The 11,891-nt window shown below is 42.1% G+C and overlaps 1 protein-coding gene across 4 annotated transcripts in view; it reads left to right on the top strand.

Annotated features, from left to right (window-relative positions):
• Positions 1-3,683: 3,683 nt before the first annotated feature.
• NFKB1 (nuclear factor kappa B subunit 1) overlaps positions 3,684-11,891 on the top strand; it is a 57,041-nt gene continuing 48,833 nt past the window's right edge. For all 4 annotated transcript variants that reach the window (XM_083861445.1, XM_083861444.1, XM_083861443.1 and 1 more), the window contains exon 1: positions 3,684-3,807. The gene's annotated coding sequence lies outside the window, so the exon portion shown is untranslated. The remainder of the gene's footprint in view (positions 3,808-11,891) is intronic.

Here is an 11,891-nt window from a genome sequence, read left to right as displayed (position 1 = left end):
TTGTTCACTGCTGAAGACTCCTGCTTCAGCTCTGCTACTCTTACCCAAAACACCAGAAATTTAGTCTTTCAGCAGAGTTACATGCCCGAACCACAGTGGAGATCCCATGTCCGATTTGTGGCTCTGGAGGAAGCAAGCAAGAGTGCATTTGGGATGTGGCCTGTGAAACTACAGGAGACACCACACTGTTCGGAGCCTTGCAGGGTGTTGCTGTGTGTGTCTAAATCTGATGAAATATGTGATGAATTCAGGCCAGTTCACCATCCACCAAAAATGACAGAGATGACAGAAAGTACTTCTCATTAATGATGCAACCTGGGGATTCAGCAGCATCATTGAACTCTACACCCTGCTAGCTGCAGTTCAAATGGTTGACTTTCCACATGTACCTTGGCTATTTAGAATGCTTTTAAAATATAGTTTCTATTGTCAACTTCATTAGGGCTTCATATATATTCTCAGAACAATGACACCATCTTAAAAATACAATTTTTTATTTTTTTTTAAACATACTGTCTGCCTGTGTTAGTGGTGGATTCAAGCTGTAGGAGATAATGGCAATGCCAACAGCAAATATTGGCTAAACATTGACAATCTCTATGAGACTGGAGTGTATTAAGATGATCACTGGCCACTACATAAGGCAAATCAGTTTTTAAGTTAGGACTTCTGGATTAACTGGATGAGAAAGAAATAATGGATTGACTAGAAACAGTTTTGGAGAGTATGACATAATAGTTCAATTAAGATGGCCAATTGAAAGCTTTAAAAGGAAGTGTCTCTCAGTAGCTATTTTAGACTTTCCCTTATCTTTTCCTGTTTCAACATCAAACCTACTACGTCAAAGGGAATGAAAAGAGCCTATGCTGATTCAAATACATACCTCAGAAACAGAAGGAAAATAATGTAAGGAACTTTCCTGAATTTTTCCAATCCAGGCATATGAATTAAGGATTATTTTAAAAATCTCTTCTTGTCTTACACGTTTACCTAGCTTTAGCTACAGGATTAAAAAATACTGAGGCCAAAAATTAATTAGAAAAGGAATAGAAAGGGATCTGTATTCCCAGAGCAAACCTAGCAGAGGACAGACTCAGCTTCTAAATTGCATCAGCATATCAGGAAACTTAAATGTACCCCACCTGACTGAGGTGAAACAGCCTGGTTAAGTGTACAGCTAGAAAGACTTTCCTTCAGTGCACCTGCCCAGCTACCAGAGACAGGGCTACAACCACTTCACAAGGCTCCCCTCAGCTCAACAGCAGGCGTTTGCTCCTTTGGGTTCAGGTCTGATCACCCACTCCTCATCTCTGAGCTGATATTTTCCAGCTACTGAAGTAACTTGATGGTAATAGTGGAAACCAGGATTGTTCGGGAAGTAGGCAGCACTTCATCACTGCAAACCACTGAGCCTGTATTACCTGCCTGATTTCCTCAGTGGTTGGAATGGGATTTTTTGGCTCAAGTGGGAATCCTGTGCTATAAAGCAGTTCATTTATCTAGAGTGTCCTGTGAAGATAATTTTACCAAAGTGTGGGCTTACAGCCTGGGGTTTCATTAGCAAGAACATTTCAGTTATAGTATTAAGCTCCATAAAAGGCAAATGTATGCTTTAAATATAAGTGAGAAGAGAATTTTATTGTAAAACCTAGATCTCTGTGGAAGCTGCTTAAGATTTCACAGGGAAAGCTGAGCCTGAGGACTTGAATATGTGTCCTTCTAAAATAAATCCACCAGGTAAGTCTCCTCAAGTTTTGGAACTTAGCCACCTCGTCTGATTTCCTGGTACTTGCTCATACAGGTTTTGCCCTGTGAGCACACCTTTGATTAGCTGTGACATGGCACCTTCCCTTTCAAATGAATCTTATTTTGAAACTTCTTTGTTTTTAAAATCCATCTGGACTTCCTCCTTCAAGGACTGTGGGACACAATTTTTTCCTCACTTGTCCTATTAATTCAGTCTATTTTCTTCCATTAAAAAAAATAATGCTGGGTCTTGAATGGCCAGGAATATCCCCATATAATAAGGAAAACATTTTTTACTTGGAAAAGCTGAGTCATTCTCAACTCCTAGTTTGTACTGGGAAGAGAATGAGGGAGTGCATTTTTAGAATTGCATCACAGAGCATGAGTGGCAATCCAAAAAATTGAAATTACTCTTTTTCCATACTTATGTCAATATAACATGTAGGCAATTTCAGTTCTCAAGAAAGCAGAAAAAATCCTTTGTGTTTCCAAGCTCTCTTTTGCACTCTCAGTACTCATTTTAAATAGTGTCTCTCTGCTCCAACCCGGAGATGTGGCACAAAATCTGCATCTACTCCCTTTCTGGTAAAAATATCCCTTTCATTTTGTTGCAATCAACAGGTGGCTTATGATTTGACTCTAGTCCTTTTGAACATGCTTTTGCTCTAGGTTATAATTCCTTGCTTCAACACAAAAAAGTAAGTCATATACCTTGGTTCCTTTATATGTTTGGGTGTTTTTTTTAATTCTTCTTTTAAATTATGATTTTTTTTTTTTTAGTCTCATTCGTGAAGCCACATGCCATGTGGCCTTAGCATAACAAAATTTCCCAGAGGTGTGCTGCTGACTTTCTGTGCAAACACACATTCGTTGAGCAATGCTGGATGCTCATTTGAGAGGCACTCTTCACCCTTAGCGAACCAGAAGTTTAAGATTCAGCACAAAGATATCTGAGCTTGTTTTACATAGCATTTGTGCCAATTAAACGTGGCACTAGATGACTCGCTTTAGCTTTGGTTAAATGGGAAACTTGGTTACAGTGCTGCAAACTGGGATTTGTGTATTAAGAAGTGCATTAGACGTGGTTGGCACTGTTCAACAGAAGTCAAGTTACCTGGGGAGCTGCTCTGTCAGAAACTGTGTTAATCCCCAGGATGGTGCTGTGCAGCCTGTACTCCCTGCCCAGGGATGTTTTCAGGCATCAGGCGGGAAGCAATCTGTGAATCAATGAAAGGAAAGCCAGCCAGCAGCCAGGCACTGCGTGAGGGGGATCAAATTCGCTCTAGGCAGAGTCTCTCTCCCCTTCCAAACTTTACATTTAGAAGTCAAAAAACCCTTGGGCAGCCACCGGGGCGGGCCCATCTCCACCGAGGTGTCACGAACACCGCCGTGGGCCAAGAAACGTGGGCAGGGACAGGATTATCCCTGTGGCGGCGGCGGTACCTGCCCTGGGATGAAAGGACCCGCGCCTTCAGGCGGTTCTCCCCGGGCAGGAGGGCCGGGGACAGGCCCAAGGATTTGGTGGCCGGGGGCGGGCTGGTGGCGGCCTGTCCTCGGCCCAGGGATGTCGTGGCCGGGGGCGGGCTGGTGGCGGCCTGTCCCCGGCCCAGGGATGTCGTGGCCAGGGGCGGGCTGGTGGCGGCCTGTCCTGGCCCAGGGATGTCGTGGCCAGGGGCGGGCTGGTGGCGGCCTGTCCTGGCCCAGGGATGTCGTGGCCAGGGGCGGGCTGGTGGCAGCCGCTCCCCGGCTCCTTCCCCGCCGCCTCCTCCCGCCCAGCCCGGCCCGGCCCGGCCCGGCCCCGCCCGCGCGGGCCTCCGGAGCGTCAGCGGGAATTTCCAGCCAGGAAGTGCGGCGGGCCGGGGGCAGGGGCGGAGGCTGGGCTGCGCAGGCCGAGGCCGGGCGGGTGTCCTCGCCGGTGGGGCGGGAAGGAAGGAGGGGAAAGTCCGCTTGGAGCCGGGAGGCGGCACGGCGGGTGAGATGGCGCGGCGCTGAGGGAGCGCCGGCGGCACAGCGCGACGAGCAGGAGGAGGAGGAGGAGGAGGCGCCGCCAGCTCTGCCCCGGTGAGCCCCAGGCGGCCCCTGGCCCGCCGCTCGCTGCCTTCTTTCTCCCCGCTCTCCCTGTCCCCAGCCGGGCTGCCTTCCCCCTGTCCTGTGGGAGCGGGGCGGGAGCGGGCATTTCGCCGGGCTGGAGCTGGGGTTTGCCGCGGGAGGCTGTGCCCGGCTCTGTGTCCCCGGCCCGGCTCTGTGCCCCCGGCCCGGCTCTGTGTCCCCGGCCCGGCTCTGTGCCCTCGGCCCGGCTCTGTGTCCCCGGCCCGGCTCTGTGTCCCCGGCCCGGCTCTGTGTCCCCGGCCCGGCTCTGTGTCCCCGGCCCGGCTCTGTGTCCCCGGCCCGGCTCTGTGTCCCCGGCCCGGCGCGGAGCTCCCGCTGCAGCACCGGGAGGCATTGCCGCCGGCTGTGCCCGCAGCCAGCCGGGGAGAGGGCGGGATGCCGGGACGGCTCTGCTGCCGGTGTTACAGGGGTCCTCCCGGCGAAGGAAGGGGTGTCTGTGACAGCAAAGCGAACCGCAAAGTGAAAAAAAAAAAAAAAATTTTGCAAGGCCAGCATAGCGGGTGCTGGTAGGCGAAGGAGGTGCTGCTGGTGTCGGTTTTGGTTTCGGAGCTGACACACACACACGTACGTGCTGCTGAGGCCGAGACACAGAGACACGGAGCGCTCGGGGATGCGGGGGGGCACCGCCAAATCCTGGGCTGGTACCGGCAGCTCCGGGTGTTCTCGGCTTGGGTGCAGCCCAGCAGTGCCGCAGACTGTGCTAAAAGGTACGAAATAGTGAGGGTTTGTAAGGTAGTTTAGTTGTAAGTGATGCAGCCGAAAAGTTCTCGTTACTGCACTGGGTGCTCAGTTACATCTGACCTTGAAATCCAAGACTATCGAACTTCTCATCATCACTTTTTTTTTTTTTTTTTTTTTTTTTTCATCTATTTGTGCTTTCTGTTTTGTTGGTGACTTTGGTGGAGGAGTGGTGCTGAATTTTACGTGAATGTGGAGTATTGTTTCTGCGATATGAGTTATATGCTCTTGGGCCATTATTATCGTGTGTGTATTGCTGCGTATTTTCATTCAAATAAGTAAATCTGCGTGCCGGTGAGCATTTGGGAAATGAGATTTTGGAGGCAAGGGATCATCTGCTGCATTTGAACTCCCTGTCTTAAAATGCTCAAAAATCTTTGCTTAAGGATAACATTTTAAAGGAAATACAGATTATTGTTATCATGATTTTTTAAAATGGTTTTAAAGTGCTGGTTATATTCGGCACGTTTTGTGCTTCAGAAGTCCTCTTTTCACTTACTCTGTTCACAGAGAAAAGTGGATAAATTCTTCACTCTATTGCCTTGTGCCTTACATGCTACCCCCAGTACTGTCAAGCTCACAGAACAGGGTTGAAAATAGAACACCTCAATTTTATTGACATCTGGGGTTCTCTCTGCTACGTACTGTGCAGTATCAACTTTTGAAATAGTGTTTCAGTCAAAGCATTTGTATTCTTTCACGAGAAAAAGTAGCTGCCCGTTCTAGGAAAGCGTTAACCAAGACGTCATTCTAAGATTGCATCCTGTCTGCAGTGTTTTGTAATCTACAGAAATGACTACAGTTTATGAGAAAATGAAAGAGGAAAAAAACAGTCTGTAACCATCCAGAAGGAGATGCTTTGTTCTGTAATTTTCCCTGGCCCGAAAATTTCACTAACAGTTATGCTGAAACACTGTTGTCAGGATGTGCCACAGAGTGCGGAGATTTCGGGAATCTCAGTGCTGAAATCTGTGCAAGATATGTTAAAGAGCTTGACTTGAAATACTAAACTGGAGGGAAAATGCTTTTTTTCTCTCCACCCTTTGTCCCCTTAATAAAGAAAGAAAAGTCAGTCTGTGGTAGAGTCCTCAAAAAAAAGTAGTTATTTTCTCGTGCTAGAAATGAATACATTTTGAGTTAAGGTTGTAAAACAGAACAGCTTTATATCACTTTGCATTGTGTTGTGTGTTTTTAAAAAACAGTGTTGTAGCAGATAAACTTTCTATCTGTACTCACTTTGTTTCAGCAACACCTTGGTGATGTTTTTGTAGTGTACTTTTCAAAATCGTAAAAGTTTGCTGGATAAAAGTGCTCAAACAGAGAAAAGGAGTATCTTGGAAGATGGAGAGAGGGTGAAAAGCAGACAGTGGTGTTTCATTTATGTGCAAATTTGAAAATTTACTGCTTCATTTGTTGAAAAGTAGAAGTTCTGGTTATTTCTCTGTTACTGTGTATTTAACTTTTGAAAATTAATTTAAATAATAAATGTAAGTTTACTCTAAAATTTTACTTCTAAAAATTCAATAATAAATTTAATTAACCTCTGCTTAATTAACCATCTTGAAGGTGCATTATGTGGCTTCAGTAATAGATACCTACAAATAAATATCATTGATACAAATTTACTAATTAATAGATTTTTTGAGTTTCCTTTTCATTGTTGCCTTTTCCAAAACCTTCCCATGCCACTTTCTCATGAATACATGCAAACTCCAGAAATATATTCAGTTAGGAAATCATATTATTGTGCATATTGTCCTCTCTCTGGAAGGACAGGAACTAAATTTGAAGGCTTGTGAGTTTTTACTATCAAAGGTGCCTGTAATACAAAGTTGATGTTAATTTTTGAAGTTGCAAAGATACAGTGAAAGACAATATATCTTTTACTAACTTACAGTTGACTTTCTGCTGTAACTAATTTTGAGAAAATTCACCTGTGGTCTTCAGAGATACTGGTTAATTCTCCTGTGTTTTCATAGATTGCTTCAAAGTATATTTGATAAAATACTTTCACCTTTCAGTGGTGTGAGTGTTTGCCATTTCTAAGTTCAAAAGTATCAGTCATAAAGGAAATTGTTACTCGTTTATGTAAGCAACTAGTGAAAACTCTTCAGTTAGTTAAAAATCCTTTTCTCAACATGCTGATAGCTTTCCTTTGGTTGTCTGACAAAATAACACAGCTATTATGAAACAAAGAGAAGATAATGAATGTTTCAGGCAGGTAGTGAAAAAAGCAATTCCTGGTTTTGGTCATTTTAGCTCTGACAGAGGTATTTTAGAAGTGGAAGTTGTAATTTGATGTCCTTTAAATAAGCTGTGAAGCTTTTATGAAGTTCTGTGTTGATAAGATCATAATTATGGTTGTCATTAACTGTGCCCTTAGGTCAGTCAGGCACTAAGTTTGCATCTAACTTTGAGCATAGAAACAATTTGGTGAATTTTCTTCAGTGCTTTCATTTAAATGTGTATTCTGATGAAGCACTATTGATGGTTCCAAAAGTTAGGCCTTAAAAGATGTTTCAAGTTGTTATAGTCTCGAGGTTAAATCCTTTGTTTAGCGTTTTCGAGCTGACAGATCGTGTGTGGGGAGGAAGTTACTACTGCTACTCCAAGCGTTATTTCCCCCATTCAACTTCTCTGTTCTTTTGAAAAGCAGTGACAGATAGATACACATTTTTCAGTCTTCATTTAAAATACTAAACTGAAGTATCCCCGTGTTTCATTGTGTCCTCCAAGCAAACTGTCAACAGGTCAAGAGCAAAGTGGGTCTGACTTGTGAGGTTTGGGTTTGTTTGGGGTTTTTTTGCTTGGGTTTGACTCTAATTTTTTGTTTCTTCTAGAGATCATGTTTCCATCCGCCCTAACATGGACAGATTTTAGCGCACGAATAAAGTATAAACAAAGGAAGCAGGTGGGGTTTTTGGTCTTACTAGTTTAGTCCAAGTGAGTTTTGTTGTGACATAGGTTACCATACAACATTGAAGCTGCAGGAATTTTACAATTTCTTTGGAAAAAGCAAAGAATTAAACCTTAGTTAGCCACTTCACGTCTGTAGATTTGAAAACTGAGTATAACTGTGATGGTGCTGGACTCGGCTCTACCTGTTTGATTCCTCTTACTGGTGCTATTTAAGCGATTGTTTCCATCACCTTACAATTTCAGTGGCCGTTCAGAAGCAAAAGAACGCTGAGAATCCCTTAGCTCACCTTTGTGATTGCAGTGGTAACAGCCCTTGCTATTTTCTGCTCATGAAGTGAGGGACTGTGTCTTCAGTAGGAGCCCAGAGCCTGTGTGACTGTACCTGGTGGTAGAGCAAAACTTGTGTGAACTGAACTTCTGCAATCTGGGGAATACTTGTTACTTAGCTCCTCAGAAACACTGTTCTTCCCATGCCTCCTCTATTGCCACCAAAAAAAAACCCAAAAAAAACCAAAACAAAACAAAACAAAAAAAAGGAAAGGGTTGCAATCTAATATTAATGATTCATTACACTTCAGATTTATGGAATGGGTGTGTGTGTAGCTTTAAGTTAAAATTTGACTTCAGTGAACAGCTTTTATATGAACTAGAGCTATTTGTAATGAACATTCAGTGATTCATCCTAATCTGGAGGAAAAAGTAACAGCATTTTAACATCATATTCAGGTTTATTCAAGTAACATTAGCACCCCACATGGCTAAAATACAGTGTACAGCTACAGCTGTTACTACAGCTGTTTTTCTGTGTTGAATCTCAGTATTTTTACACCTACTTAGCATTATACATGTACCAGAATATGTTTGCCATATATTTGAATACTGTTTATTCCTTTGGTTTAAGTTACTTTGAATATGTTTTAACAAAAACATTCTAACTTTATTCCAACAATATAATGGAATGACAGTTTATATGTTTATGGCATTTTAGTATTTCCTCTTCACATATTATTTCACTACTTTGATACTTGGGAAAGGAATAAAAAAAAATTCTGTTCACAAACATAGTTAATAGAATATCTTTTAGGTAGTCCAGTTACTCTTGCCAAGGAAATTTTCTTGTGCTATGATTATTTTCCTTCAGATTTAGTAGTTACCTGCTGTAATAAATTTGGTTCTAGATTTCATAAAATAATTATGCACCCAACAATTCTGATTTAGAGAATTTGTGAATTCTCAGGTACTTGAGATTGATTTAATTTCCTGAATATTCTGTAGTTTTTATACCATTGTCAAGTAATGCATCTGCTCATGACTGAAAACACTTGAAAATTTTAACTTCAGCAATTTTAAAACTTTAAAAATACTTAAACACAACACCCAGGTCCCACCCAACAGGAAATAATAAGCAGGCTTAATTAGTCACAAGAGGAGGCAATTTGGGTTGTTATAGTAGAAAAACAAACAGTGTCCTTTAGGGTTATGTAGTGTTATTGCAGCTGCCGCAGTGTGTGGAGGACAAAAACTCTGCAGAGGAAATCAGAATCTTTGATCAAAATGTTTCTCTCTTTTTCGCACTTGTATACTGAGAAATTGCACTCAAATCTTTATTGAGAGATTACACACCTTTGAAGTACTAGAAGGAATGTGAAAAATACAACTTCCTTATGCTGCTTTTGCGGAAATTGAGCGTTGTTTCCTTAAAACAGCTCCCTAAACCCCAGGTATTGAAGTTATAGTTGGGAGAAAAAATAGTAGTAAATATTTAGACATTTAAAGGCAGATTTCAAATCTGTTTCATTACTGTGTTAAAATCCCTTCAAAATAACATAATTGATAGGGCTTTGTGTCAACATGACTGAGTTAACAATTGTTTCTTGTGTTTTTGAACATGTTTTTCTTTCCTATTTGTCCTAAAGACACCTATGCCAATATTGTGAGTGAAAGTATGCATGATGTTCCCTTAATGTTTGAGTTCTGTTTACTTTGTATATTACAGGAATATGTTAGCTGTTTATCATCTCTTTGAATTAAAAGTTCTGTGCTCTGGAGCTGTACTTCTGGCCCTCTGGGCAGGATAACTGGGTTCCAAGGGAAATGAAGTGCTGGTTGAAGTCAAGAGGTGAAAAGGCTGTGTGTTGAAAGGGGTGGGCAGCATTCTGACTTTGAAGGGACTGCAGTGCTGAAGGGTTGAGACTGAACAGCTTGGATCGGTATCTCTGCTCTGTCAGAGCAGATTGCGCTCTGGCCTCCAGCCAGAATCATCTCAGCAGCTCTGTCCGGCTGCCAGCCCTGACCTGGCAACCCAAAGAGTCTATTGCACAATACCTTTTCCTCCTCATCTCTGTTTGGGAAATGCAAATCTCTGAAACAATTGTGCCTGGACAGATACAGATTATGTTTTGCAAAGGGTGGAAGACTGAGGCTCAAGGATAATAGTTGCCACCTAAAGTTAAGGAAGCAACAGCAGGTAAAACACATTGTCCTGTCTGCACAGTACAGCACTTATTGTTCCTACCTCAGTTCTTTATAGCTGCTGCAGGAATTTTGAAAATAGGTGCTGTTCCTAAAAATATAGTTCTCTTTATAGCACTCTTTTTAGTAAGCAGGCTAAAAACACAACCACACTGAATTTAATTACTTTGATTCAGTGTCCTGTTAAGTAAGTTTATTTTTAACAGGTAAATTCCAGTGAAAGCCAAGTTAAAAGAGAAAAGGCCCTCTGCTAGAAAACTTTCAGGAACAATTGTTCTTTCAGTTTATCAAGTCAGTCGAATTAGTGTATTTGAGTTTCCCATCGAGAGGCTTGCTTTCTGAATCCCAGCCTTGAAAGGTGTGAACAGGTTGATATAAAACATCTCATAAAATAAGAGATGGTTTAAATAAATTTTCTCATGGAAGAACATCCATTACACTAATTTCAGTTCTCAAGTGCAATGAACTGGGTGATAAAGATCACAATTGTCTGTAGAAAGGTAGTAGGGAGAAGTCCCATTCCAAGTTTGTTGGGATTGGACTGGATACTGGTGTCAAAGAGAGCAAGGGTTTACCTTGTGCTTAAAATTCAGGCTGGAAAGTTGAAGAGAAGTAAAGGGAAGGATCTACACTAATGAAAAATCAGGGTGGGCTGAAAAAAAGTTGAATAGGGAAATTTATCTTGCCTTTTAAAAGGTAAACAGACACAGTAGATGTGGGAGAATAACAGAAGAGCTCTGAAATCAAATGATTGCAATAAAGAGAAATGAGAATTCTTGTTCGTGGATTACAGCATTCCTACATTAATTATGTTGTTTTCATTTTAAATGGCTGCTCCTTTTGAAGCTTTAGAAAAAATATTCAGGAGGCAATAAATCAAGTCACTTTCTTCCAGCTGTGCCACTTGCACCTTGTATTATTTGGTTATTAAGGAGGAGCAGTAGTGCAGATTACCTGCCATCAGGTTTGCTTGATTATTTGGTTCAACACAGTCATCTCCTGGACGAGTATACATGGCTTCCTAGGTTTTTCTCTTTTTCCCCCTATCTAAACCTGTTTCACAATGGCAGTTGACCTGCTGTGAGGAGAAAGGAATATGTATGTATGCATATGCACACACATCATACACTCTCAGAAGGTACAGTTGCATGGGTTTGGGCATGTTAGCTGGATTTTATGTTTTCCTGTTGCACTAGGAGCTAAGTGAAGTTTCTTTGAATTCACTTTGAATTTTCACACTTATAAATACTGTGAATTGAAATGTCTAGCTTCCTGTGCCCTATTATCTGAAAAACTTCAGATGATCTCCAGGGTGGAGGCTGCTGTGGTTGATTGTGGTCTGCAGGTGTTGGGGTATTTTTTTATTGCAGATTTTAGTTTGCAGTACAATTTGTGGGAATTGGAGCTTAGGCAGGAAGCAGGCATCTATAATAACATGAACTTCCACAAAACAATTTTAATCTGGTCATTTTCAAATGAGGGAGGTGGCAATCTCTGACCCATAATACAGCTCATGTAATGAGAGAATGAACAAAGCTACTCGAGGTAGATGCTAATCTTACCACCTGATGCAAATGGGAAAGGTGCTGAGAAACTGGAGCAGTAAGGGAAGAGGCCAATTAAAGGTCACACAGTTAGTGCTAGGGTCTGTTTTTCTGTGTCTTTTTGGGGGTGTTAATCATGTTACTGACTCTGTAGATTTGCATCAATTTTCATATAAGAAGAAGTGTAGGGATTTGTTAATTTAATAAATCCTAAGGAAACAAATTGTTATTTGAAGGTAGGACTCCCAGAACATTCTTGTTATCTGTTTGGCTTTGGAGAGGGGAAACCATAGTGAAACTGAGCGTTTTCAGTCATGTGGAAGGGTTATTTTAAACAGCTGGGTTAATCTTTGTCTAGGCCCT

Source organism: Zosterops lateralis (assembly GCF_965231275.1).
Source record: "Zosterops lateralis genome assembly, chromosome: 5".
NCBI classification, from domain to species: Eukaryota; Metazoa; Chordata; class Aves; order Passeriformes; family Zosteropidae; genus Zosterops; species Zosterops lateralis.
Note: the sequence above shows the minus strand (reverse complement) of the source record. Positions and strands in the feature narration are given on the sequence as shown.